This window comes from Carassius auratus, unplaced genomic scaffold (assembly GCF_003368295.1).
Source record: "Carassius auratus strain Wakin unplaced genomic scaffold, ASM336829v1 scaf_tig00039552, whole genome shotgun sequence".
Taxonomy (NCBI): Eukaryota; Metazoa; Chordata; class Actinopteri; order Cypriniformes; family Cyprinidae; genus Carassius; species Carassius auratus.
Genome location: NW_020526526.1, coordinates 1 through 23,603, shown reverse-complemented (window position 1 = coordinate 23,603; position 23,603 = coordinate 1). Strand labels below are relative to the sequence as shown.

General features: G+C 38.9%; 1 pseudogene; it reads left to right on the top strand.

Moving 5' to 3' along the window:
* LOC113084024 (paired box protein Pax-3-like) overlaps positions 1-20,670 on the top strand; it is a 32,136-nt pseudogene extending 11,466 nt beyond the window's left edge.
* Positions 20,671-23,603: the final 2,933 nt, after the last annotated feature.

The window sequence follows — 23,603 nt, the reverse complement described above, 5'->3', positions numbered from 1 at the left end:
CGTGGCTCTTGAGCGAGTTGAGTGACTCCCTGCTCCTCCCTCTTAACAAAATGCCAACCCCAGATGGAGTCGTGATCGTTCCGTTAACCATTCTTCTCTCTACATCTGCTGGGATTCTATATACTCTTTAATTCACTCACCAGTGGCTGGCTGGGGCGCGGGCTGAAAGGGCCAGCACTCCTCCACGCTGCAAATAAATGCTTCATTTGTCTCTTCTCGCTTTTGTTTTGTTTGGGGAACACATGTCACAAGCTCAATTACCCAGCCATTTAACAGCCCCTGAGGAGAAGACTCTCCCCTACCAGGAGCTATAAACTGCCCAGATGGTCATCTGTGGACTCTGGTGCTCTCGCTCCAGCATCCCTGTGTTTACTTTCACTTTATCTGCTCTCTTTGTTTTTGCGTGTCACAGTGTGTGTTGTGTTAGAGTTGCCAACCTGACTTTCCAGAAGAAAAATCACAAAAGATGGCTTTCAAATCTCAGTGGCTTCAGCAAATGGAGTTTCCAGGTTCCCAGATGTTTCTCCTGAGGAAAAACACTTAAGTAATCTCACGTGTTGCAGAAGAGACCTCAGAATGTTTCGTACTGTGCTCAGATTTGAACAAAAAAAAATCTGCATGAATGCAAATGTTTCTCATCAAATATAATCGGATTTATTTTATTTCTCGATGTTCTTCGTCTATGTCAGTAAATGGAGACAAAGTTGATCCTTAAAGCGATAAGTCACCCAAAAACACAAAAGCTGTCATCATTTACTCACCCTCAGGTTGTTTCAAGCTCATATGACTTTCATCTGTGGAACATAAAATAAGATATTTTGTCTGTAATGGGTTCAAATGTTGCTTGGTTCCCAGCGTTCTTCAGAATGTCTTATTTTGTGTTCCGCAGAAGAAGGGATGTTTGAAATGACATGAGGGTGAATAAATGATGTTAGAATTTTGTATTTGGGTGGAGGATCCCTTTAAATGAAACATTACTGAGAACTCAATCAAGTCTCTAGCGACCTTTGAGCAATAGCTTTCTTCTAGGTTTCCAAATCCATCATTTTAAAGTCAACCAGCTCTCTTGGAGTTTTGCACAAAGCTGCATTTGCTTTGCGTCATTTTGGCTTCTGTTTTTCAGCCTTCTCTTGTTTCTCTGTGATTATGCTCGGAATTCACCACAACCCCTTTAACGTCCATCCAAATGCTACGGAGTTCATTCAGCAGAGCGCTCATCTCTCTCTCTCTCTCTCTCTCTCTCTCTATTTTCTCGAGTGCACTGATAAATGCTGTGTGTGTCAGAACCTTTGTTTTGCAATGTGTTATTTTGGCCACTAGAGGTCCCCAATGTGCACTCACGTCAACATTGTGCCTTTTGTAATCAGTGTAATTGTTTTCACATGTTTCTCATTCTGGGCTGCCTATTTAAGCTGATCACTTTCTTTGTATCTTTGCTTGGTTATTATTGTTCCTAAGCAAGTTGCTGCCGTAAGTCTGCTCTAGTTCTAAGATCTATTCTTTGAAAGTATTTTTGAATTGTTTTCCTGTTAATAGTTTTTGCAGTTTTTTCTCTGAGTTTTTGTTTTGGAGACTATTTTACTATTTTTGACCCATTCTGGTCTGAGGTTTTTCCTGTTTTGTAACCTAACTCTATACAAAGGATATTTTGTTCCCTTTTGCTGTTTTTGTTGAATAAACTCTTCTGAGTTAAGTTTACAAGGCGTCTGACTATTGGGTTCAACTACCTCCTGTGGCTCAGCGGTAGAAATTAAGACTCTGGCATCAGAGACCCAAGTTCGAGCCCCGGTCCTGACAGAATAACCAAGCCACATTATGAACCCAGAGGCGCCAAATCCTCAAGAACTCCTTGCCACAGCTGCTCAGTATGAGTCCACAGTCCAACGCCATGAGTCAGCACTAGCTCAGCAGGAGACTTTGATGGCTAGACACTCCCAGTTGCTGTCTGATCTCATGACTTCGGTCCGTCAGATCTTTGACCGGCTGCCCTCTGCCTCAGTTACTGCTTCTCCTGCTGCCTCTGTACCCCTTCCAGATTCTCGAGTGCTCTCTCCTCTAAGTGAACCCCGCCTACCTCCACCACAACATTTCTCAGGTGACCCTAGTGCATGTGATGGGTTCCTGACTCAATGCTCTCTCACGTTTGAACTACAACCATCGTCCTTCCCCTCAGATCGAGCCAAGATTGCATACGTCATCACCCTCCTTTCTGGCAAAGCTCTTTCTTGGGCAACTGCGGTCTGGAAGGCACAAGCCCCCTTCTGTACAAGTTATTCCGCATTCGAAAAGGAGTTCAAGCGAGTCTTCGATCACCCCTTCAGTGGCCGACAAGCCTCAAAGAGACTTCTCACCCTCCGTCAAGGTAATGGCAGTGCAGCTGAGTATGCCATTCAGTTTCGGACCGTTGCAGCAGGGAGTGGTTGGAACAATGAGGCCCTCATGGTGTGTTTCCTGAATGGTCTGTCAGAGGCAATCAAGGATGATCTGGCTACCAGAGAACCTGCTGTTGATCTGGAAACCCTCATGGATCAAGCAATCCGACTGGATAATCGCCTGAGAGAGAGAAGCCGGAATCGCCCATCTGTTTCCTCATGGTCTGCCAGTCCAGCTCTTGCTCAAATGCCACCGGTGCCCCAAGATTCTTCGGAACCCATGCAATTGGGTAGGGCTAGACTTTCCCCCTCGGAACGAGACCGTCGTATGAGAGAGCGTTGTTGTCTTTATTGTGGATTGTATGGTCATTTTCGCTCCACCTGCCCCGAGCTTTCGGGAAACGCCCAGTCCCGTACAGGCAAGGAAGGACTGTGACGGGAGTTACACGCACCACTTCACCTTCCAACTCTGGGCTGTTCCTTCCAATCACACTCACTTGGAGAGGACAAAAACACCAACTAGAGGCATTGATTGATTCTGGCGCTGCCGGGAATTTCATGGATGTTTCTCTTGCTAAGAGTCTTCAGATCTCTACTTATTCTCTTCCTGCACCCCTAACTGTGACAGCCTTGGATGGAAGACCATTGTCTCCCGGGAAAGTAACCCACCTCACCTCTCTCCTTGGTCTCACCACTTACCAGCACGAGGAGAGAATGTGCTTTCACCTTATACAGTCTCCAGAGTTCCCTGTTATCCTCGGTCACCCATGGCTTCTCCAGCATAATCCACACGTTGACTGGTCGACTGGCACTGTTCTAGGTTGGGGTCCCACCTGTCAGACTAAATGCTTGGCCCAGAATCCCCCTGACCTTATTCTCGAGTCCCAAGAAACCATAGATCTGTCTCAAGTCCCTGCTCCATACCACCACCTCAAAGCAGTCTTCAGTAAAAGGAAGGCCACCTCCTTACCACCTCATCGGCCTTATGACTGCGCTATTGAGCTACTCCCGGGTACCTGTCCCCCCAGAGGTCGTATATTCTCTTTGTCTCCCCCTGAACGAACTGCTATGGACAGATACATTAATGAAGCTCTTGTGGCAGGCATCATCCAACCATCCACTTCCCCTGCTGGAGCTGGATTCTTTTTTGTTGGGAAAAAGGATGGCGGACTTCGACCATGTATTGATTACAGGGGCCTAAATAAGATAACCATTCGAAACCGCTATCCCTTGCCACTAATGACAACTGCATTTGAAATGCTGCAAGAAGCCTCCATCTTCACTAAGCTTGACTTGCGCAATGCCTACCATCTTGTTCGCATTAGGCAAGGAGATGAGTGGAAAACTGCCTTCAACACGCCCACTGGGCACTATGAATATTTAGTTATGCCCTTTGGCCTCACTAATGCTCCCGCAGTATTTCAAGCTCTCATCAATGATGTTCTCAGAGACATGTTAAACCAATTTGTTTTTGTTTATTTAGACGATATCCTCATCTTCTCGAGTTCCCTCCAAGAGCATGTAAAACACGTCAGTAAGGTTCTGAGACGCCTTCTTGATAACCATCTTTATGTTAAACCTGAGAAATGTGAGTTTCATGTGACCAAGGTTCAGTTCCTGGGGTTCATCATCAAGCCTGGCCAAATACAAATGGATCCTCAAAAGGTTCAAGCTGTTGTGGATTGGCCCTCCCCCTCATCTGTAAAAGAGGTACAGCGTTTCCTTGGCTTTGCCAATTTTTATCGCAAATTCATCCGGAACTTCAGTACTGTGGCGGCTCCTTTATCTGCTCTCACCAAGGGGAACACAACCAGCTTTTCTTGGGGACCTGAAGCAGAGTTGGCTTTCAACAAACTTAAGAAACATTTCACCTCTGCACCTATTCTCATTCTCCCTAACCCAGATAGACCATTCATCGTGGAAGTCGATGCTTCAGATGTAGGGGTTGGAGCTGTATTATCCCAGAGAGGAGAGGACAACAAGCTGCATCCATGTGCATTCCTTTCCCACCGCCTTACACCTACTGAAAGGAACTATCATGTAGGGGATCGAGAGCTACTGGCCGTCAAGTTAGCGCTTGAAGAGTGGAGACATTGGCTTGAGGGGGCCAAACACCCATTCCAAGTACTGACAGACCACAAAAATCTGGAATATATTCAGCAGGCAAAGCGACTCAACCCCCGCCAGGCACGTTGGTCCTTATTTTTCAATAGATTCCAGTTCATCTTGTCCTACCGCCCTGGCTCTAAGAACCTAAAGCCTGATGCTTTGTCCCGAGCATATGTTAAAACTCCACAGGAAGATTGTGTTGCGCCAATTATCCCAAGTTCCAAGATATTAGCCCCTATCAGGTGGAATTTGGAAGATACGGTAAAACAAGCCCAAGCCAGAGAACCAGACCCAGGAGGGGGGCCTACCCACTGTCTGTTTGTCCCTAAAGCTGTCCGCTCTCAGATCCTCCAGTGGGGACACTCCTCTCGTCTCACTTGTCATCCTGGTACCTCACGCACTCTTGAGTTCCTCCAAAGACGATTTTGGTGGCCAACTATCAAGGAGGATGTGACCACATTTGTGAACGCATGTCCCACATGCAACCAAAATAAAATCTCTCACCGCTCTCCTCAAGGGCTATTGCACCCTCTCCCCATACCTCATAGACCTTGGTCCCATCTTTCCATGGATTTTATCACTGGTCTTCCACTATCACAAGGCAACACCACTATCATGGTCATAGTAGATAGATTTTCCAAGGCCGCCAGATTTATTCCTCTGCCTAAACTACCCACCGCAAAACAAACTGCTGAATTGGTCATAAATCATGTGTTCAGAGTCTTTGGAATTCCACAAGACATCGTCTCTGATCGAGGACCCCAGTTTTCCTCCCGATTCTGGCGGGCTTTTTGTCAATCTCTGGGGGCTACAGTGAGCCTGTCTTCTGGGTTTCACCCAGAGTCCAATGGACAAACTGAGCGGCTTAACCAAGATCTTGAGACTACACTGAGATGTATGGCAGCTAACAGTCCTTCCTCTTGGTCTTCATTCATCATGTGGGCAGAATACGCACACAATACCCTTCGCTCCTCTGCAACAGGCATGTCCCCTTTCGAGTGCCAGTTTGGTTACACCCCTCCACTATTCCCTGAACAAGAGGTGGAGGTTGCAGTTCCCTCTGCTCATCAATTTGTTAAACGCTGCCGCCAGACATGGAAAAAAGCCAGACTCAAGCTCCTTAGGACCTCTCAGCAATACCAGCACCAGGCTAATCGCAGACGCAGACCTGCCCCCACTCTGCGCCCTGGCCAAAGAGTCTGGCTCTCCACTAAGAACATTCCCTTGCGTGTGGAGTCCCGCAAACTTTCCCAGAGATTCATTGGCCCCTTCAGGATTGCCAGGAAAGTGAACCCTGTTACCTATCAATTGTACTTGCCTAAGTCTTTGAAAATTAATCCAACTTTTCATGTCTCCCTGTTAAAACCTGTTTTGTCTTCTCCTTTTCTTGCGACAGGAAGACCTCCTCCTCCTCGTATCATCGGGGGCCAGCCAGCTTACACAGTCCACAGAATACTAGATGTCCGTCAAGTACGTGGGTCCCGGCAGTATCTTGTGGACTGGGAAGGCTATGGTCCCGAGGAGCGCTCCTGGGTTCCTGCTAAGGACATCTTAGACCCCAAACTAGTGCAAGAATTTTACGCTCGCAAGACCAGTTGTCCTGGAGGGAACGTCAGGAGCCGTTCCTAGAGGGAGGGGTCCTGTCAGAACCTTTGTTTTGCAATGTGTTATTTTGGCCACTAGAGGTCCCCAATGTGCACTCACGTCAACATTGTGCCTTTTGTAATCAGTGTAATTGTTTTCACATGTTTCTCATTCTGGGCTGCCTATTTAAGCTGATCACTTTCTTTGTATCTTTGCTTGGTTATTATTGTTCCTAAGCAAGTTGCTGCCGTAAGTCTGCTCTAGTTCTAAGATCTATTCTTTGAAAGTATTTTTGAATTGTTTTCCTGTTAATAGTTTTTTGCAGTTTTTTCTCTGAGTTTTTGTTTTGGAGACTATTTTACTATTTTTGACCCATTCTGGTCTGAGGTTTTTCCTGTTTTGTAACCTAACTCTATACAAAGGATATTTTGTTCCCTTTTGCTGTTTTTGTTGAATAAACTCTTCTGAGTTAAGTTTACAAGGCGTCTGACTATTGGGTTCAACTACCTCCTGTGGCTCAGCGGTAGAAATTAAGACTCTGGCATCAGAGACCCAAGTTCGAGCCCCGGTCCTGACAGTGTGTAGCTGGCAGGCTGCAGGATTGTGGGGTTTGTCCTGCGTGTGAGAGGAATATAAATCTGATGTGTGAGCGAGAGGAATTAACACTTACCAAATAACAATACTGGAGACTCTTCCTATATATATATATATATATATATATATATATATATATATATATATATATATATATATATATATACATAGCTGAGCTTATATTTTTTTTATACTTTTTATACTTAAAGTCACATTAAAGTAAAACAATGTGTAAAATGTAAATTATTTTCAAAGTTGTAAATAAAACAAGGATTACTGGAGACAACAAGGTTATTATTTCAGCCTTTACTTAAACATTTTGAGTTTAATTCAATGTGTTACTTGCTGTTTCTTTGTAATTATTTGTAAAATGTATTAGAAATGTTTGAGTGAGAATTATATATATATATTTTATTTCAATGCATTGATTAAAGAATTCTATTTTGATATGAATTAATAATAAAAATGATTTATTATTTTAGTTAAATCAATAAAACTATTTTCAGGTCCTCATTCAACTTGTGGCATTAGATGGTCTCTCCAGTTACACTTTGTATATTTTTTTAAGTAAAAAAAAAAAAACAATCATGAAATGTAATAATTTATTTTGTTAGAGCAAATATTTACACCCCTAGTGCTTTCTTTGTTGTTTTACATTTAGTTTTAAAATTTATTTCATTTGGATAATATCTTTACTGTTAGTGTTATGCAGATAAAGTGTTGCAGGTGTTACTTGTCTTGCTTCATCAGTATTTTCTTGGTCTTCATCAGTCTCTTTTTCTTGGTGCAACACATCACTCATTGTTTTAATCACAATTTTGACGCTGAAAGACAAAACCTCAGTCCAAAAGTCAAAGAGATGCAGAGTAGATGAGCGTGAGGGAGAGAGGATGGATGGGATAAGCGGTTGGTGGTGTATTGGGACAGGTATGCTGTGGGAAGTGGCCACAGTATGAGATTCCTGTCCTGCTCAAATTCTAATGGACAGCAACTCAGGAGTCTGTTACTCTCGACGTTTTCCCACTTTTCCAGATTAAAAATAATTTTCTGACATTTATTGATCTCCCTATTGGAGATGTCAAGCTTTTGGTTATTCAGATGAATGAAATTGCATGTTTATTTTTCAGGTTTTTTTATGCTTTGATATTTTAAGTTATTAAAATCCAGTTTTTTTTATGGGAAATATGCAATGCAATTTCTCTCAATTTCTGTATCGTTCTGATGTTAATGTTAAATCAATGTTTGATGCTGTTTGTTGAAATCCCATGTCAGTGAAGTTAAAAATCCTGGGAAAATCACATAATTATACATTTGAGCGAGAAGTGTCTGTTTAGCGTACGTCAATGCTGTAAATGGACACGATGGACAAGACCGTGACTGACAATCATCTTTAACTAGGATCGCTATTCCCACACACCCCTCACTAGTCACTAAACTAGTCCCCCAGGTGCCATTGAGCGATCTGCCCCCTCTTCTTCTTCTTTTTTTCCCCCTAACTCTCTCCGTATTGCTCTTTCGCCGTCAACCCCCACCACCTCCACCTCTGTAACCCCCTGGCCGTGGAGGAGGAAGGGTTCGGGGGCGGCCCCCCGCTGTTCCCCTGTGGAGCCCCCATTACCCTGCATCCAGCCTTCATTGTGCCAACCTCCCCCCCGCCCCCTGCCAGGCAGGTGACAGGGACCTCAATGCTGCCCGGACCGAGCTCATGGAACCTACAGATGGAGCGTGGAAATCAGACTCCAAAGAGCTCAGTCACCATTCTCACTAAACAGGCCAACAAAAGACTGCCAAATAACTCCCCAAAAGAGATGGAGTGAGTGAGAGAGGGAGCGCGAGAGAAAGAAAGAGCCATATGCAACAGTGTCATTTACAGATTATTGACTTTTTTTGCAGCAGTAATGCTACAAACTCCAAGCAGTTAAGGGAAAGACTGACTTACTATTTGATTTGATTTTATTTTGCTTTTTTGCAGCCAAATTAAACATGATAGGTGTTTTAGATTTTTGTTTATAGTATTTATTTTATGTTTTTTATATTATTTGTTTTTATATATTTTAATTATTATTATTATTATTTGACTTTTTGCAGGAATTAATGGAAATGCTGGCTTATTTATTATTTAAATGTATTTATTAATTTTAATTACTTTATTTACTTTTTATTTATTTCCTTTTTATATCACTTTTTTCAGTGGTAATGATTACCTTACCTTTTATTTAATTTACTTTTAATTTATTTTATTCTTATCATTTGACTTTTATTGCGGTGAAAATTAAAGAAACTCTGACTCTGATTTACTTCTTTCATTTTTTATTTTATTTACTTATTTTTTTATTTTAATATATTTTATTTCTTTATATTTTATTATAGTATTTTTAATTTTATTTGACTTTTTGCAGCCATAATGATAGAAAGAAAATGAAAAGTGAGATGTTTTACTTTTACCCAAATCATAAATCGATTTGGAAACTCCCGTGCCTTCTCTTTTCCTCGCAGGATCTGATCTGATGGTTTGATTTCTGGATGTTAGTTTTGGCGAATATAGTGTTTTTATGTGCTTATTTTAATTTGCGACTCAGTTCTCTGAGGGCTTTCTTTATGAAGAAAATGATGGATGCCATATCCTCAATAACTGGCTGTTCATTCCAGGTGCTGTCTACTGAAAATAGTCCAGACTTTTGAGTAAAATGGCATGAGAAGTGACTTTTTCAGTAGCATTACATTGGAAAAGTGGTAAAGGACAGTCTTCCCTCCCTCCATGTTTCTCTCTTTTCTTTCCAAACTCTCGTGAGATGCCCGGAGAGATGCACGCTGGCACGCTGTGTGCCTCCAGGGTGGAGAACGAAGAGTTTGCTTTGCGTGACTCTTCACTTTTAATTAAACCTCAAAATATCTCTTTCTTCTTCACTCTTTTTCTTATTTGCTCTCTTTCTCTGCAGGAGAAATACACCTGTATATTAGGTGGGAAGTCCTAAATAGTTTTTGTTTATGAAATAGAAGCATTCTGACATCTGCATTATTTTTTCAAACAAAACATTTTTTTTTCATTTGATTAACACATTGCAGATCGAACTTTTTGCGTATTCCTTACTTGTTGGTTGTTATACTTTGTAAATGTGTACTGAGCTCAACGAAAAGTAGATTGGATGGACGGTTTGCATTTTTAATTTAAGGGTCTGTGAATGTGGTTTTGCTGGGCAAACTCGGGTGTCTTTTTTACGTTTTGTGTTTTCAACCATATGGGGGTGAAAATCGAAGAGAGAGCAAACAAGAGAAGGGAGATGGCTAGTGTCGGATGAAGCAGATGTGGCGTTGGCGAGTTCTTTCGAGGCGTATTACTGGACAAAAGCTGGCTGTCACGCTAGTTTGAGGAGCCTAATCATTTGATAGGGCCCCCTCCTCTGGGTACAGATTCCCTGAGCTTTAGTCCACTCACACCAACATTCTCTTCTGCTGAATTAGCTACGAAAGAACCTCTAACCCAGTCCAACTTCACAAATAATACCTGCATACGAGCAAGTGCTGATGTGTGTGCTTGTGTGTAAATACAGAGTGCTGGGTGAAGGAAAGTGTTATACTAGCCTTCAGTTATAACCACATAGAAACAAAACAACTTCAGTATTGTGGTCAGTTTATCTTGCCAAATATAACACATTAAAAAAATGCATTCTCTGATATCCTTTAGCAGATAGTTAATAGAATTGATTGGACAAGTCATGGATCCTGTTTCACTTTTGTTATTATTGTGATGGGAATATTTTGTATATTTGTATATTGAGTATGTAGAATGTGTTTAGGAGTCCCTTTTGCATTCATACATGGCGTACAAAATACTTTTTTAATTATTGTTTTTAATTATTAATTATTAAAATAATTTCCACAGCATTTCTGCTCAATACAATTTATTTAATTCATTAATTTATTTTATTAATTCATTCAAATTTTTTATTTAAATTGTCTTATTAAAAATGTGCTTAAGTATTATTTATTTATAAAGTTATTTCTATTTAAATTATTTTATGAATTTATTTAATTTGATTTATTATTATTATTATTATTATTATTATTTAAATCTGCCACTTTCTTTAGTCTATGGAATTATTTATTCATTTATTTAGTTTGTTTGTTTTATGAATTTATTTAGTTTGCTGTAGTATTTTTATTGTATTTTAAAAAATGCCACTTTGTTTAGTCTGTGCAAATTTGTTTTACATACACTGAATGTCACTGAGGGCTGGGTCTGTCAAAAACACCATAAAAATATCATAAAATGTGGTTCGACTATGTATGAGGTATGAGGCATTGCTATTTTCCAACTCTATACAATAGCTTTGTGAGAGAACCGGAATTCAAGTCATGAACTATTCATTTAAAGTTTGTGTTCTGCTGAAACGAATGAAAATCTCTCACAGCTCAAAAAGTTCTGGATTTATTCTTTATTTAATAATAATCCAATTGTAATGTTTTCTTACAGCAAGCCACTCAGACGAGGGCTCAGATGTGGACTCAGAACCGGGTTTGCCATTAAAGAGGAAACAGCGGCGCAGTCGGACCACGTTCACAGCCGAGCAGCTGGAGGAGCTGGAGAGAGCTTTCGAACGCACCCATTACCCTGATATTTACACCAGAGAAGAGCTCGCTCAGAGAGCTAAACTCACCGAGGCACGAGTACAGGTACATCAACACACACACCTTTGATATTCAACTCTATTACTTCCTGTAAAAGCTTTGTATCTTTGTGGAAATGATCACTCTACAAACACTTTCTCGTAAGTTGCATTGCTGTTTAAAATCAAATGTAAATGTGGTTTACACTGGGGGACTAAATTTACCAGCATTTATCCCTGCATCCTTTGCCCCGAAGTCACATGACACACCCGCATAAACACAGGCTTCTTTGTGCCACGTCTGACCTCTTGTTTTTACCCTAGTTTTCTGTCGCAGAAAAACCTCAAAACAAAAATCTTTTAATAAACTCTATTATTAGGTCCTTTTAACCCAATTAAACTAGAACCCGTGACATGATGTCACCGCTTTTTAATGAGCACAGATATTTCGATCGCAATCAGACAAAAACTAGCCTTCGGGTACTGCACATACAAAGAGCGCCTGTGTACACTCAGATACATCACACACACAAACACATTCTTCCAGGAATAACATGGTTCCATATCTGGTTCCCAAGTAAAGGGGGTTGTTATGGGAAGCCCATGCTGAAATGTGTCATGTTTTAAATTTGCCACCGTTTTGTGTATAAAACCAGATGTGTTTATTTGAGTAAATAGTAATTCTGAGTGTAAGGGAGTTAAATGTAAGTGTGTTGTTTGTCATTTTCTGTCCTGCAGGTTTGGTTTAGTAATAGAAGAGCTCGCTGGAGGAAGCAGGCAGGAGCCAATCAGCTCATGGCGTTTAATCACCTGATACCTGGTGGTTTCCCACCCTCTGCGATGTCAAGTCTTCAGCCCTATCAGCTGGCAGACAGCCCTTACCCTCCCTCATCCATCTCACAAGGTGAGAACTGTAAAGCAGAATAATAAATCAAATAAATAAATGCATTTAGCAGACACTTTTATCCAAACGGACTTACAGCAACAAAACTGTTGACTTTGACTTTGATACTAAAAGAAATGTTTTTTGAGCATCAAATGAACATGATTTCTGAAGTATCATGTGACACTGAAGACTTGTTCTCTTTCTCTCTCAACAGTATCGGAGCAGCCCAGTACTGTGCACAGGCCTCAGCCTCTTCCCCCCACCTCAGTGCATCAGACTGGGCTTGGCAGTGGACCGGGGTCCCAGGACGGGAGTTCGGCCTACTGCCTCTCCTCTGGACGTCATGGTTTCTCTAGTTACTCTGACGGCTATGTGGCTGCGCCTGGTCATGCAAACCCAGTGAACCCCACCATCAGCAACGGGCTCCCATCACAGGTCAGTATCATTTCACTTCACATACAGTCTGGGCATACAGTATATGGCTGCAGATACAGACCAGCTGCCAGGGCTTTCCACCAAACAATTATGCAAAGAGGTTAGGCAATCGTACAAGGTCATATGAGGAAATCTTAAAGGTACAGTTGCAAAAGATTTCTTTTTGATTCAAGTTTTAGAGTATTAGAAAGAGTAGAAAATGATTGTGCAAAATGGCTTGTGGTGCATGAAAATATTGCAAAACTTTGTATCTGAGGTTATCAAAAACTAGAATGATAAGTCATTCTAATATGTTAATTTGATACTCAAGAAACATACTATCATTATTAATGTTGAAAACAGTTGGTCTGCTAAATATTTTTGTGGAAACTGTGACAAGGTTTTTCAAGATTTTTTGTTGAATACGAAGTAGCCTTTATTTTAAATCTTGTTTTAAATGTCTTTATTGTCATATTTGACCAATCTAATGAATCCTTGCTGAATAAAAGCACTGATTTCTTTCAAAAAGAGAAATGATACTGAGCCCAAACTTAGAGGAAGTCTCTGTTTTTACACTGACCAGCTGAATGGCAATATGAGTTAATGTGAGACTGAAGGTGTGAGGAGGGGTGGGACACGATTAAAAGGATGATGATGATGGAAACCAGAAGTGAAAGACAATTATTTGTGATTACACACTCATCAGCTGTTATCTGTCGTGCTAACAACCAGAAAATGAGCTCCTAACTGCCTCAAAGCATCCGGTAGTTAGACATGAGCGGCATCCTGGGTGCTGTCCTCAAACTCAAACCCCTCGGAGTGCTGCGTGATACCGATAAATGGAATGAAAGAGATGGACGGAGAGAGAATGAAATGGAAGCAGAGGAAAAAATAGAATGACTGAGATAGAAAGCCCCCCTGGGGCTGTAAGAGAATGAGCTTCTTTCTCATAATACACAAAAAAAGCAATGAAAGCCGGTAAGATTACCAGTACGATTTATGGAAAACACTGCCGTCTAAACACATCCCCATTGATTAGATATGTTATGGTACAATAACGTTTTTGTTAAAGGGACAGTTCACCAAAAAAATGAAAATTCTGTCATTGTTTACTCACCCTACTGTTTCAAACTTGTACGAAATTCAGGAGAACATTTTTGGGAATCACTACAGCTTTTGTGATAAAACAGCAGTTCATTGTTACTATGGTTGTCAGTCTCTAAAATAGTAACATAATAGTTCATACAACTTAAATGTGAGTCTGTTCCTCATTTAAGTCTATATATGCATGACTCCCATGCTACTTTTTCTTTCTTTTTGAGTTTTGAAAACCGCTGTTCACTATGAAATATTATTGCATGGAAAAATCTGTCACTTAAAAAAAAAAAAAATCCCCATTGTTATTACAAGGAAAATTTAACAGTATACAAGCTTGGAATGATGTGGGAAGTTCAAGACAAAAAAAAAAAAAACCTTAATATAAAGTGTAACAAAAAATAATATTCCACATTGTTAGTTAATGTTTTACATTAGCTAATGAAACATATTTTAAAGTGTTATTAAAATGTCATAAAAGCATAAACCTTATGAAATAAAGAATCTTCTGTTTGGATTTGGACTCTCGCCTCGTGTAAAGTAATTGAACTGCACAAAGTTATTTAACATGACGTATTAATTGAAGTGTGTCTAATTGCAGCGCCCCCAGCAGCAGGGTTTGTAATCAGAACCAATTCCTAGTCATTAAGACAGCATTCCTGCGTCAGGACTGACTTAGAGGTCAGGTAGCTCTCACACTCACACTCGGTCTGTTATTGCCATTAGTGTGTGTGTGTGTGTGTGTGTGTGTGTGTGTGTAACCTGGCACAGGGTCAGCTGGTACTGTTGTGTTGTTGTTAAAGGGCAGGGATTCTCGTCGTCATGACGATGCTGGAACTCTCAGCGTCTGGGATTCTAATTATGGGATGCTGTGGACTCTTAATTGATTGGAATGGGTGAATTTACCCTCCATAATGCTCTGTGTAATTTATGCAAATGAGCCACTTTGTTGGCTAATTGTTTGAATTATGTATTTATCTGTGGTTTAATGTATGCTGAAATAAGCTTGGGATTCTGGGTGTGCTGAGGAGGCTCGTGCCTGCAGATTGGTTTGTAGTTTAATACCAAGTGAAATTGAGATTGTTTTTGTTTTTTGTTTATTAATAAAAAAATATGATAGTACAGTGATGGATAAAGCTTATGAGAATATAAATGAAGAGGATTCTTTATTTCATAAGGTTTATGCTTTTTAAAATAAACTTTTGCATAATAGAGAAAAAAATATGCACATTAAATAAGGTTCCATTAGTCAACATTAGTTAATGCATTAGCTAACAAAGAGCAATAATTTTGTTACAGCATTTATTAATTTAAAAGAAAAAAAACAACAACATGGTTTTCCCTTTTTAGTGGTTTTGTTCTTTCTGTAAAACATTACTTCTACAAGAACAGTGACCTAAATCAGTTCAAGTTGGTTTCATATGTGTGTTTTTTTTATTTATCCAATTCACTGCTTTTTATCCCATAATTTCCTGTTCATTCTCTCAGATGTACTTTTTATAAAAAAAAAAATTCAGAAAGTCATAAAATAAGTTTCATTGCAGACGTAGGCTGTTCTACTGTCAGTAAAAAGTGCCAAAAATGCACTTAGTAACATGTTAAATTGTTTTTTTTTTTTGCAGTGATTTGTATAATTTATTTATTTATTTATAATTTTTTTGCACTGTTAAAATTAAATAAAAAGTTGAGATTAAATACGATGCATCAGTTTGTGAAACCAACAACAACAAAACCAGAAATTGCAATCACAAAAATTGCTTAACGTGTTTAATCTGAAATCAGAATGGCGTTTTATTTGGATTTGGGAATATTGCCTTTTTGCACTTTGAGCTCTGGTGAATGTGGGCTGCTTCCTCCGGACAGCTGTGTACATGAGATGTCCTGGCTGGGAAAATGTTTTATGAGGAAGCTTTTTGTCACCAAACTCCTGTCTGTGGTCTGGATATGGAAGGAACATTTTAGCTTTCACCTCACATGTAGCCATCCAGGGCCCCCCATGGGGAGGTGAACGAGAGAGTTTAACCTCCATGTGCTTTTCATTTGTTAAGCATCACACATCAGCGTGTGACTCACACATGCGCTGCTGTACATGATATACGCTGTCAGCTCGTGTGATCCGCGAGTTATCTGCAAGGTGGGGAAAGCACCTGAAAATCTGTGAGTGCTTAGAGCTTTCAGTCCATTTCTCTTCTGAACAGCTGTTGAAGATGAACCCCAAGAGGAATTTCATGACCCTTCACACTGCTTGGAAAAGAGTTAACCGCACAGACACACATGGTTTCCTTGCAAAATGAGGAAATACCATAGACACCCATTTTTTTTTTCTAGAAATGAATATTAAAGGTTCAATACAAGTTAAGTAAATTTTTGCACAATTTGTAGCATAATGTTGATAATTTTGACTAGGCTCATGGTTTAATAAAAAATCCAGGTTATGTTGAGGCGCTCACATTGGAAATAAATGGGGACCATTTTTGGAGGCTTTGAAATTACAATTGTCTAAATGGCTTAAAATTGATTGCTTTTAAATTTTTAAACCATTTGTATTAGAAATTTGTGCATTGTTAAATTGTCATGCATTTTATAGTCATTTTACAGTTTTATGCATTGCAGTTATCATAGCAACATAACTTTGCACAGATGTGTATGGAAAGATATGAGCATGAGTAAATAATGATTCTTTGAACATGTCATATGAAAACCAAAGTTCACTTCATGGTTTTTAAAAAGCATAAACCTTATAAAATAAAGACATTTATAATGGAAGTGAATGGGGCTGATTTTTTGTATTTGAAAAGCAAAGATGTATAATGTGTAATTTTATACATATTTTACATACACGATTATGTAAATTGTGTATCATTTTATTTACAAAAAAAACGTACATTAACTTTTCTATTTGTTTGTTATTTCATTTTTATAGTCATTTAACATTTTTATTTAAAAAGACTATAAAACTGAATATACATTTACACAGAAAAGGCTATTAAGGTTTTTTTTTTTATGCTGAAATCATGTTAATACACATCGGTTATGTTTTGGGGCTATACTACTGAAACAGTCATTTAATAATTTAATTCTGGCAACCTTCATTTCCACTGTAAGTGCATCTCAACTGGGATTTTTATTTTATTTTTTTATTTTATATATAAATAAAAACTTTATTTATGGATTGTTTTTCCAGTTGATTACCTCTCCAGATGTCCCCACAGGGAGTTTTTTGTCGGATTTAGCTCACGTCTGAGGACAAATCTGTCCCTAAAGAATATCTAAGCAAACCCACCAACATACTGTATGACGTACTTATTCCATATGTTTCTTCTGTTCTATTGGTTTTTAAGATCAAATCTTGATAGAAAATGCCAAATCATTCTTTTTTGCTTTCTTTTTTCCTTACTCTCATGGCTATGCTCTCTTCTCAAACACACAACTCTAAACTCAGTATAGTTTTCAGGAAAATGTTAACCGGGCAAAGAAATACAGCCCGTCTCGACTGACTCCACCCCTCTTTGGTTGGACCGGGTAACGGTTTAAAAGGAACCATGTGTTCAGCAGGATGGGGAATAATTGGACTCTCATGGACTCTGGACACAGTCAGTGGGCCGGCCGCTTGTTCAGTCGGTCAGTCAGTGTGCAGGAGATTTTTTTGGGCTGGTCTGGTTTTGATTAATGATTAGCAGAGGGAGGGAACTGATCTGTATTTGGCCCATCAAGCAGCGTCCGAGAGCTCACAGACACTGATGGCACACTCGCGTCTCGCTTCCATCTGTCTGTCACTGGTGAGAATTAGACACAGGCGGCCAGAGACGCTGTGTGAGAGCTGGAGAGATCTTCACTCGCTGTCACCAAATCATTTCAGATGTGTGTTGTTCGATAAAAGGGAGGGCTGAATTAAAAACTTTAGCGTTGTCATTATGTTCAGTTCGGTGTGTTGAATTCATTTCACATCATAGAGTTTAAAACAAAAGCAAATTTTCATTGTTTTATTTGAAACAATGAAGTGAAGATGAAGAATTCTGATAGGTCTGAGAACTTAAGTTAATCCATGTGCATTCAAAATATGTTTAAAAAAGTTAATCTGAGAAGTTCTGAATACTAAAAGACTATCAATATATAATTTTCTTGGAAAACCTTAAAATTATGTATACCTGCATGAATAAACATTTAATAAGACAGCTGTTTTTCCTGTTTTATATGTGCATCGATGAAATATAACTATAGGTTTTGTTAATATCTTGAATTAGATTTTAAATGAAATTTTTAAATGATTTTTTTTTTATTTTTTTTATTTTTATTGTATATATATATATATATATATATATATATATATATATATATATATATATATATATATATATATGTATATATATACATATATATATATATGTATATATATATATATATATATATATATATATATATATATAAATTACATTTTAGCTATCTTAGTACTTCAGCTCAGACAGCAAGAAATGTAATATACTGTATATATTTAAACAGTAATGCCCTTTAAGGTTTTATTTTTTGGATTTAGTTAACAGTAATAACACTGCTTTGTCACATAAAACTGATTTGTAAGCATGCAGTTGATTAAATGTGGTTTTCTGAACTCAAATACAATGAGTAGTTGGTCATGTATTGGCTAACCAGCACAAATCAGCTTGAACAGCACGGAAATTCATTGGTCTAGGCTGGTCTTTTCAGCATTTGCTTGTCAAAGTACCTTAGTGTAGTTGTACTAAATGTTCTCTTGTTTTTCCTCAGGTGATGGGGCTGTTGAATCCGGGTGGAGTGCCGCACCAGCCACAGAGTGATTTTGGCCCTGTCTCCGCTGATGGGCGGTTTGGAGCCCAGTACAGGCATGGCTCCCAGCTGCCACTCCTCTCAGAGACTTGAGGCTCTGCCAGGCCTGCCCAGCATGCCAACTCTGCCCAGCTCCCAGTCCTTACTGCCCCTCCAGCTACAGTTCACCCGGGTACAGCGTGGACCACGTGGCATCTTACCAGTACAGCCAATACGGGCAGAGCAAGGTGAACACTAGCTCTGTTCTAAAACCTTTCAGTTTGTTGTGGAAGCGGAAAAAAATTACATTTTGCATTCGATGCATAGCTGGGATATTTTATAGATACTATTGCAGTTTTTATTCATTTTGAATTGTTTTTTATATTATTTTTATATTTTATCTTGAGGATTTATTGAAAAGAAAACATGTAGATCATTTAATCCATTTTTGATTGGATGAAGGCAAATCTGAATGCAGTCGATTGTAAGAAAGGGGTGGGATTTATGCAGACAAAATTGGAGAAGTCCTGCATAAGTCACCAAGAGAATTCTGTCATTTCACTTTTGATGAAAAATTACAAGGTAAAAAATAAATAAATATATATGCATGGATGAATCATTCACAATTAGATCAATAACGTGGCATTAAGAAAATAGATCTGACATGAATTTCCATTTCATGTTCGTTCTAATGAATATGTTTTGTTTGTGCAACCACGCTATTTAAACGCTTGCAGTATTTTTACATTTTTTGACACTTTTATTGATGCATGGCATATGATTTTGATGAGATGCATCACTACAGCTCGACTTTCTAAAATAACCGTCCTAACCGCTACAGTTCAGCCAGGAAACTTTTTTTTTTTTTTTTTAAAGCAAAGATTCTACAGAGAAACATGATCATCTAAATGTCAACTGAGATTATTTTCAGTGAAGTATTGGTCTTTTAATCTGAGGCGTAATCATAGGTTTACATTAGTTAGTTTGTGATCCGCCGGGCCGCCACACAGGTAAAACGCTTGCCGTGGTTTACGGTGCTTAACCTGTGACCTTTCATGACCCCGTGAGATGAGCTGTATCTCATCAGCTCCAGTCATCCGTCAGCCAGCCATGTAATGAGCTCTGGGTAACAAAGATATCGTTCATGATCCACTCAAACACGCAGTGAAACGAGAGGAGCAGCCGTCTCAGAAGCGGAGGGGAGACATGTCGAGTGCCCAATCCAGCACTGCATCTTGATATCATTAATTTGCTGGGGTCCGCACCCCCGTAAGCACAGAGCTGGGGTCCGTGGAGGAGTTAGCGGGGGTCTCGTGTAGGAGTAGAATGGCCCGTGGCAGGCAGATATTAGAACCATGTGTTTCAGTCGGGTCAGATCTGTAGATGCTGTTGATCATTGACTCTGATCCGTACAGAACTGAATATAGGACCGCTCTCTTCTCATTTCTCCCCCTCTCTCTCAATCTCTCATTCTTGCTCTCTCTGTCTGTCTTCTTAGTGGAATTGGCACGCACCGGCTCACTCAATCATGTTCTATGTTTTGTTGGATCTTACGCTTTTGCATAGTTTGATTTTCTTTTTCTTCTGCCAAAGGCTAGGTCAATATAGTCATATATTAATATCAGTAGTTCTCAGCCATTGTTGCCGGAGCCCCACTAGGAGGCATCAGTAGACTTCCAAAGACTTTAATATGATGTTATGTAATGTCATGAGTTTTTGTGTGTGTGTGTGTGTGTGTGTGTGTGTACTGTTCTTTAAAAAATAAAAGAAGCTAAATCTACTATATATATAGTTCTGCAGCATGCAAAACTGTATTTTCTTTATATTATTTCCCTAACAATTAATTGTTACCAGTTAATAAACATTTAATTTCATTTAATTTCATTTTAAAGTTTATATTTTCCTTTTGGAGTTTTTGTAAAAGTTTTCATAAAGTTGTGTATTTTTGTCATTTTTATTAGTTTTGTGCCTGTATGGTGATGGTTTTTTATTATGTTTAGTTATTTTATTTACTTCAGCTTAAACTAAATGAAAATGAGAAATCGTTGTCTTGGCACCTAACTGAATTAAAAATAAGTTTTATTTTATTTCTGTTTCATATTTATTACATTTCAAGTAATGAAGTTTTTCATGGTTTCATAATGACCGATAATGACCCTGACCTTAAATTAAACGTCTCTCTCTCTCTCTGTCTCTTTCAGGTGCCTTTCATTATCTGAAACCCAGCATCGACTGGAATGAAGAGGGAGATGAAGAGATCATGGATGGCCGTGAACTCTTGCACTTGAGCTCTCCTCCAATCCTCGAATGTTTGACCCAAAAATGACCGTCCGTCTTCAGACTCCCGTTTGAGGAGCGCTGAGTAAAGGCCAGTGGTGCTGGCCGTCCTCTCTAACGCCTGTGGGTACAAAAGTGTTGTACGGAGTTTTGTTTTTTATGAGGGGGATATTTGGGTGGGCTTGGGTTTTGGTTTTAGTACCAGGACTGAGAATGGGTTAGTTTGACCATTTAGACCTGGAGGAAGCAGCCTCTCCTTATTTCATCTCATCACACGCTCTGATGACACTTGCCACCTCCTTCCTGAAGAGCCATGGGGCACGAGGGGGACAAAGGGAAAGGACAAATAACTCAAAGACTGAGACTGTGCTTATAAACAGCATGGAATGGCAGGGAAGAGTGTGATATCAGCTGTCCCACTGACAGACGCACTTTAGTGGCTGGTTTGTGACAACTCGACGGCGACTCTTTGGTGGAGACACATTTTGTTTGACTTTGTTGACATATTTAGGAAATGAGGCCTTGGAAAAATACAGGTGTGCCAACTTTCCGTATTATTAATCATAAATAAATGACTGAATACACAAAAACATTTGGCACAACGCTCTCAGGTCCACTTCATAGAGGGAAGGAGGGTGACCTAAACAGAATGCACTCAAGTGTCCGATGGTATTTCACGGGCCCTCTGTAGTGCAAACAGACTATACAGACCCCAGTCATCTGAGCACACACAAAAGAGCTTATTATGAGACAGACGTGAAGTTCAGAATGGAATACTATTGTTCTGCTTATTGCATACTGTATATTAATTCTATACTACTTTGTATACTAAAAGAATGCAATGAAAGTAGTATGCTACCTTGCAAATGCGGTTGCATTTTTATCTGATTTAGTGTAAAAACGTCTTTGATTTGGCTGATGACGTGTCAAGAAGAACAGGAAATAAAATATTTTAATTTACTGTTACAGTGTAATAGGAAAGTCAAGTCGAATGATTTGCATTAGTTCTGCATGCAGAAAAAATTGCACAAGATATACATAGTGCATACTGAACATTAGTAGCATGGTAGTATGCTATTCTGAACATTCAGAGAGACCCCTGCCACAAATCGAACCCAAGGAAAGTGCAATACACACTCAATACCCTCACTCGCTCACGAAAATCATCTGTTCTTAAACTCTGATTGTTTTTCATGCAAAGAAAGGACTTTCATATGTGGACGGATACCACCTTTATTTTTACTCTTAAGTTTGGAGAAGATCTGCAGATGAAGTTCTTTGTTCTGTCTCTGTAACACAATGTTCATGTCTTATTTTTTTTTTACCTTGTTTTTTATACCTTCATGTTTTCTTTTTTTGTTCTCGACTGCATATAATTGTTGATCATAATGTGTAAAATGCAGCACTATTTACTATTTATAAGAAAAAAATAAATAAATTACATTCAAAAATTATTGTTTTGAAATTCGTAATATTTTACTTTTAAAAAATGTGTTTTTTTTCTATATTTCCCATCTTTTTGTCTTTTAAATAATCCTTCCACATTTGCCTGTGGGAGAATAAACAACAAATTGCATTATTTTCCTGGATCATGTTTAACATTTCAAAAAATCATTCTGCACCTGTATAAAATAATAAACCATGTATTGAATGCTGTTTTAGGAAAATTAGCGTGACCGTCCACAATAACTATCAGATTTATTCAGTCTTCAGCTTCACAGAGCACTTTTATTCATGTACAAATATATTCAGTTTCATAAAAACACTCTTTCATGAGCAAGTACTTCTCTCCAGAGAGATCTAAACAGGGTTAATGACTAAAGCAGAGCGCTGTAAACCATCCAAACACAACAGAGAACCAGAACAAAGTCATTTTCTTTCTTTCTTTCTTTCTTTCTTTCTTTCTTTCTTTCTTTCTTTCTTTCTTTCTTTTCTTTCTTTTATTCTCATAAATTCATCAGCTGGTCTTTTTCTTGTGTAATAATGTATGCAATTGAGTGGATGTTTTTGACAAGTATAGGTTCTTATTTAGTATAGTAAAATATAGTACAATTTAAAAAGCCACAAATCTGTTTCTTAACACTTTTTGCCTCATGTCCCAGACTTAAGTGTGCAAAAAGATGTGTTCTTTAGAAATATGTCATCCACACACATATTTTGTTTTCTTTTCTTAAAATGTAAAATAATTTTTTATGCAGCAAGAAAAAAAAGAAAAAAAAACACAGAAGATTATTTAATTATTGATTGATTTTATTAAATTTAATTTTAATTTCTATTTTGCCCATATATTATTATTTCAATGTCATACATTTTGTTTTATAGACAGTTCAAATCTAAAAGAAGTACCCCCTCAGGAGCCTGCAGGATCCCCTGGGGTCAGACTTGCTGGTTTAAACCATCTTTTGAACATTAAATTTAATGTAGCACACCTTTATGTCTTTACAGGTTTTTTTTTTTTTCAAGTGTCCCTCTTTTTTGCTCGCTTTTCCAGCATGGAGCCTGGTGTCAGACACAATAACATATACTGGAGACAACTTAACCTCTGACCCCTTGCACTCTTTGAAATCAGTAGACAATCACTGCATAGCGGACAGGGCAAGAGTTACTCCCCACTCCCCCACGTCATTCTGAGACAGACGGCTGAAAGAGGAGAGAAAGTAAAAAAAAAAAACACAGGGAGAAAAACATGAAAGACATGAGACTGTTTCTCGCGGTAACAAATGACATCTCACGGCTCATACGCAAACGTGCAGGACAGAGAAAAACATTCAAGACTTCACCTTTCTGAAGGTGTTTTGCCAATGTCCTGAACAGCATCAGTCCAGAACTATTCATCAATCAAGTATCTACAGAAGATGTTCTGAGCTGGTGGATCGTGATAGG